Raw genomic sequence first — 7076 nt, forward strand, 5'->3', positions numbered from 1 at the left:
GCTATTCTGGGTTTCTTATTCTTCCAGATGAATTTCATAATTGCTTGCTCTATTTCTGCAAGGTACATCATTGGGATTTTAATTGGAATTGCATTGAATCTGTATAGTGCTTTTGGTAGTATGGTCATTTTGACAATATTAATTCTGCCTATCCAAGAACATGGGAGATCTTTCCATCTTCTAAGGTTTTCTTTAATTTCTTTCTTTAGTGTTCTGTAGTTCTCATTGTAGAGGTCTTTCTCCTCTTTTGTGAGATTGATTCCCAAGTATTTTATTTTTTTCGAGGCTATTGTGAATGGGGTAGTTTTCCTAATTATTCTTTCCAAAGATTCATCACTTATGTATAAAAATGCATTAGATTTATGTGCATTGATCTTATATCCCGCTACTTTACTGAATTCACTTATGAGTTCTAAAAGTTTTCTGGTAGAATTTCCTCGTTCCTCTAAGTATATAATCATATCATCAACAAAAAGGGATAGTTTGAGTTCTTCTTTTCCTATTCGTATCCCTTTAATTTCTTTGGTCTGTCTAATTGCTCTGGCTAGAGTTTCAAGGACAATATTGAATAGAAGTGGTAAAAGAGGGCATCCCTGCCTTGTTCCAGTTTTTAGGGGGAATGCTTTCAGTTTTTCACCATTTAGAATGATATTAGCCATGGGCTTAGCATAGATGGCCTTTACAATGTTAAGGAATGTTCCCACTATCCCTATTTTTTCTACTATTTTGAGCATGAAGGGGTGCTGTATTTTATCAAATGCTTTTTCTGCATCTATTGAAATAATCATGTGATTCTTGACTTTAAGTCTGTTGATATGGTGAATTACATTTATTGATTTCCTGATGTTGAACCAACCTTGCATCCCTGGGATGAAACACACTTGATCCTGGTGCACTATCTTTTTAATATATTTTTGTATGCAATTTGCTAAAATTTTGTTGAGAAATTTTTCATCGATGTTCATTAAGGATATTGGTCTGAAATTTTCTTTCCTTGATGTGTCTCTGTCTGGTTTAGGTATCAGGGTAATATTGGCTTCATAGAATGTGTTTGGGAGGGTTCCCTCCTCTTCTGTTTTATGGAATACTTTGAGGAGTATTGGAATGAGCTCTTCTTTAAAGGTTTTGTAGAACTCAACTGAAAACCCATCTGGTCCCGGACTTTTCTTTGTTGGTAGGCTTTTGATGACTTCTTCTATTTCATTATTTGAAATTGGTCTATTTAAATTGTGTATGTCCTCCTCGTTCAGTTTAGGCAATTCATATGTCTCTAGAAACCTGTTGATGTCTTCGAAATTTTCTATTTTGTTGGAGTATAGATTTTAAAAATAGCTTCTAATTATGTTTTGTATTTCAGTCGTGTCTGTTGTGATATTTCCTTGTTCATTCCGAATTTTAGTGATTTGGGTTTTCTTTCGTCTTCTCTTTGTTAGTGTGGCTAAAGGTTTATCAATTTTGTTTATTTTTTCGAAGAGTCAACTATTTATTTTTGTCAATTTTTTGTATTGTTTCTTTTGTTTCAATTTCATTGATTTCAGCTCTGAGTTTAACTATTTCCTGTCTTCTACTACTTTTGGTGTTGGTCTGTTCTTCTTTTTCTAGGGCTTTGAGATGTAGTGTTAGGTCATTTATTTTTTGAGTTTTACTTCTTTTATTGAATGCGCTCCATGAAATAAATTTTCCTCTAAGTACTGCTTTCATAGTGTCCCAGAGATTTTGATATGATGTTGTTGAGAGCAGGGTGGTATCTGTGCTGCTAACTGTCTCAAGGACAAACAGGACTGCTGGGCCCCTGTGCTTACCAAGGTTGTTAAGAGATATTTGTCCGAGGTATGTGCGGTTGCCTGGAGACCTTATCCGTCAAGGACGGGAGCGGGGCTTAGCCCCGACTCATCTCCTACATAGTTCACCCCTTCCCTCCTCCCTTCTTCCACTAGGACTGTTCAGTTCTGACAGGACCCAATGAAAATCAAATAGATTGGCCGGACCCAACCAGAGGAGGTTTAGCTGTTCAAATGTTAACCAATTAAAAGAACACTGTAAAACTGCTTGCCTTTGATTATAAAAACCCTGCTGACAAGGGCTCGGGGCCTCTCTTAGCGTCACTGGTTAAGGACGCAGAGGACCGGGTTCGAACTTGCTAATAAATGACTCTTTGCTGCTTGCATTGATCGTGGTGGTCCTTGTGGGGTCTCGAGCCTTTGGGCACAACATATGGGGGCTCGCCCGGGATCCCCAAGCCCACCCAGACGATCATAGAGTCATAAGTGACACCTTCAGTCGGTGAGTAAGGCATTGCCGTGTGTTTTCTGGTCTGAATTGCCTGCAGGTTCTGGTTCTGGGCTGGCATAGTCCTGGTGGACGCACTATAGGACCCCAGCAGGGTCTCGGGAGACGTCCCCTCGACCCGTCGGGCGACTTGTCGCATCTGGTGACTTTTGTCACATCTGAGCAGTTTGTGCTGCATTTTGGCGATTCGTCGCATCTGGTGACTTTGTCACATCTGAGCAGATTTTGCGCTGCATCTGAGCAGATTTTGCACTGCATCTGGGCAATTCTGTTGCATTTGGGTGACTCTCACATCTGGGCAGCTTTTGCACAGCATCTGGGCAGCTTCTGTGCTGCATTCGGGTGACTTGTCACATCTGGTTAACTCTTTGTCCCATTTGGGCATTGTGTTGCGCCTGGGCAACTCCTTGATATAATTGGAAATTGTTTGTTTTTGTTGACAAAGTACCAGCTAGCCAATTTTTGATTTAGCATGCTATGTGTCTGTCTGTTTGTGTATTGTACTATATGGTCTTTACTCTTGCCTTCTATTAAATTCTTCATTGTGTTAATCCAATCTTAGGCTTAGGGATACTCATTGCAGGGTACTTTGCAGTCCTTCTCCTTGTTCCTGAGAGATTTATTTACTCCAATCCCCCTAGGCAGAGAGCTCAGCAGCTCCATTCCTCAAAAATAGTAAGAAATAATGTTTTGTGATTTTCTGCATTCAAACCTAACCTGATTTCTCAACCAGGAAAAAAAAGGGTTAAAAGAGTCCTGGGTGATCCTCCCTCCCCCGTGCCTGGCCTTGCTGAAGCCTGCATTGGAATGTAGGCTGCAGTAGTCTCAGCGGGAAAGGGGAGTAACCTGAAGATTAAAAAAAAAAAAAAAAAAAAGGTGTTCGTTTTAAACTCCTGGGCCGCTACACAGAACTAACTCATTCTCTAGGATTCTTGTTTTGTTTTGTTTTTTCTCTAATGCTGTATTTTTGAGCTCATAATTTTGATCCTGCATACCTAGGTTAATGATTTTTTTTTATCAGTTCTATTTTTATTCAACTAGAGTTTTTGAACATCTGTTACATTGCAATGGAGATTCACCTATAAAGTTACAAGGCCTTTGATTTTGTATTATTTGTATGTCGTGCTAATGTCATGCTTTGTCTGTATCAAAACTGAGCGCTCCTAAAATTAAAATTTAAAAATGGATCCAAATACTTTTATTCACGTGATTTAAAAAGGTTCAATTTAAATTGGGTAAACTAATAAAAGTAAAATATCTTTAGAAATAACTTGCAAGTCTCCAGGTGGTCAAACTAATGAAATGTTAATGTTAAACAATGTCTAATATCAATTGTTTCTAGGACTTTTCTTCAACAGGAAAGAGACAGCAAATACTGTTCAGGACACTTGTCTGATATCTTGGTTTTTACAGAATAAGTGAATTAGAGTTAACATGTATGGGATTACTCAAATGTGTTTGTTGGTGACATCTGATTAATTTGCAAAGTTAAAATGTTCATTGTTAAATAACATCAAGTACTTTTAACTCCTTAAATTACATGGGGTAACATATTTAAACATTATTGGTGTTTTCATAAGTTGGTAAATTAAAAAGAGTTTAAAATTGCTTTGTGTCATTACTAAAAACAAGGTTATTAAAAGTTATGTTCTAACAGATAAAACCTCAACTCGGAGGGTGAGTGTTCCATCTGCTCCCTTACCACTTCCCCCTGCTCCCCCTCCAGTTCTGCTAAGCTTCAAGGAGCTCTTAGATTTGGATTTAGAGCTACCATCTCCCCTTTCACTGTGTTTCAATTAGAGTACTATAAACCACAAAGTATTTTATCTTGTTAAATCGGAGTAATTTGTCTAAATTCAAAAATTTCATAAGAGTTGTTTCAGAATGTGGACAAAAAGGGGTCAACAGATAGGAAAGAGAAAAATAAAAGGTTCTGGGTTTAAAAATATATTTAATAAAAAGAAAAAAAAATGTTTCTGGGTAAGAAAGTGCCTGTGTGATGGAACACATGAGGGTCTAAGTAAGTGCTAAGAAAGTCTGTGTGTAAGTAAAGGGCAAGTTTCAACAAGTCTGTGTGTAACTAAGTTGGTTGTGTGTATGTGAGACAGCTAAAGCTATTTAAGGTGTTTCCTAAGGTGAAATACTAATGTTCTGATATAAGCCTAAGTTTAATCTATATGGTAAAATGACATGGTAAAATAACAAGGATTTCTTAGAAACACTAATTTACTCTTAACTTTGTGTCTATTAAGTTTTATTCTTTAAAACAATTAGTCTTAAAAATTGGGGTTTATACAATTATGGTTAAACAACTGTTAAGAGTATTGTACTATGTTACAGAGTCTAAATTTTTCTTTAAAAACTAAATTTAGTAAGATTAAAGTGTCAAGGTAATCGTAAAATGGTCACTCCTTGTATATTAAATGTATTCATATTTTCCAGGTATACAAGTTTTTTTAAGCAGGAAATTTGTCAAGCTGCTATTCTCCAGAATAAACTTGTCTGTACTGGTAATATTAAACTTAAAGAGTACATTTTATTGGGGATTTATTTCTATCATTTAATGTTCTATTATGGGACATATTATCAGTAAGGTATATGTAAAATTGGTTACTTATTTCACTGAGATAAAAATTTAAATGTAAATGTATATCTAAGAGTTAGTGACAGCCTGATTTGTTTAAAGGTTCACATTGTAAAAGGTAAAAACATATTGCTACACACAAAAAAAGTTAAAAGCTCTCTCAGCCTTTCTTTGATTGATTCCTGTTCTGGATATAATGTTAGACTGTGTTAACTAATATTCATAGGGACTCAGAAATCAATATATGTAAACTTCTTAAAATGACATTTAAGAAAAAGTATAATGTACAATAGCAAAAATGGGACAACAATGACTGAGATTGGGGTCCCTGACTTCATGACTGTAGCATGTCTGGTACCTGGGAGTGTTCCTGTGTAGGAGCACAAGATGCCTAACTGCTGTGGCAGTGGCTCCCTGGGGAGGCTCTGTACAGGAGTCCTATCAGCTCTTACATTGATCTCAGGCACACAGTTCTTGGGCAGAAAGAAATTGTTTTGCTAGATAACCAGTGTTTCATCAGTTCCCTTCTCTAGTTCCTGCCCACCTTACAGTAACTTTGGACAGTGGACTTCTTTGAGAGCTACACGGGGTTCCTAACATTGCACTTTGCAGTTTTGGGAAAAAGTTATGTAGATGTTCTAGTCTCTGTAACTCTCCTAAAAACAAAGAATAATGCTTACATAGCCTTTAACCTAATAATAAGACATGTATAAATGTTGCTAACATAACTCTTTAGATCTGCATTTCCATCAGAGAACAGAGCTCCATCTGATCTCAGCTTAATCTTCAAAATTGGTGTTTATAAACCTTTATTTTCTAATACTCCTTTGACCCACTGAACTTAAAAATTTGGTCATGCTGGTCATGGCAAAAGGGACAAAAATTAGTTTTAGGATTAGAACATTTTACTTAAGACTTGTGAAGAGCCCTGCCTTACCTGAGATAAGGCTCTGCCTCACCCTGCTACATGTTAGAATGACTCCAAAGTAAGTCAGGCTTTAACTCATTTAAAGTTGTGCTCAAAAGTTTGATGTTTGTTGTAAAGATGACTGTGATCTCAAACAGGGTATATAATGTAGAACTCAGCCAAAATTCAAGATAACTATTATACAAGCTAAATATGTTTTTACTCTTGCTAATTTCACTGTGTAAAACTGTGCCTGTTACTATTTTGCAGAAGTAGCTGCTTCCAGAACATACAACCTAGGTAACTTGTGATAATAGGCCATCACCTTCAAAACAGATAGTATGTGGTAGTACTTTAATACAAGGGTAAATGACTGTAAAGTTATGGACATTAAAGTTAAAGCCCACAGCTCTCCACCCTATTCTCCCGGAGGAAGATCCAGACCCCCTTCTTGTTAACCTCCCTCCTTATATGCAAGCCCCTATTCCTCCTCAGGACCCAGGACTGCAGGCTGCAGAACAGAGAGAAGCGGCTGCAGCCGGAAATGAGGAAGAAAGAACTGGCTCGGGAGGGCTGGCAAGGTGAACCCGGAGCTGAGCCCAGCGGGCAGCCAGCCCCTCCCGACCAGAAACTCCAGATTCCACAATTGCTCTGCCACTCCGAGAAACTGGGCCACCGACAATGCTGGCAATCCCCGGCTTCAATATTGGCCCTTCTCTACAAGTGATTTATATAATCGAAAAAATCAAAATGCTAAGTTTTCCGACAACCCTAAAGACTTGATTTCCCTTTTAGATAGTGTCATGTTCACTCATCAACCTACTTGGGATGACTGTCAGCAGCTACTCCGGATTCTGTTCACAACCGAGGAACGTGAAAGAATCCAGATAGAGGCCAGAAAGTTGGTCCCCAGAGACGATGGACAACCTACTGTAAACCCTGACTTAATTAATGCTTCTTTCCCCTTGTCCAGGCCTCCGCGAGATTATGGGACTACAATACGGCTGAAGGTAGGGAGAGACTCCGGGTTTATCGCCAGACTCTAATGGGGGGTCTCCGGGCAGCAGCTCGTAAACCCACTAATTTGGCCAAAGTGTATTCAGTCATGCAAGAAAAACGGGAATCACCCTCAGCTTATTTAGAAAGATTAATGGAGGCATTTAGACGGTATACTCCTATGAATCCAGAGTCCCCAGAGAATCAGGCAGCAGTAGTAACGAGCTTTGTTAACCAGGCAGCACCGGACATAAGGCGTAAGTTACAAAAAATAGAGGATTTAGAAGGGAAAAGTATTCA

The sequence above is a fragment of the Sciurus carolinensis genome, chromosome 12 (assembly GCF_902686445.1).
Source record: "Sciurus carolinensis chromosome 12, mSciCar1.2, whole genome shotgun sequence".
In the NCBI taxonomy this organism is placed as follows: domain Eukaryota; kingdom Metazoa; phylum Chordata; class Mammalia; order Rodentia; family Sciuridae; genus Sciurus; species Sciurus carolinensis.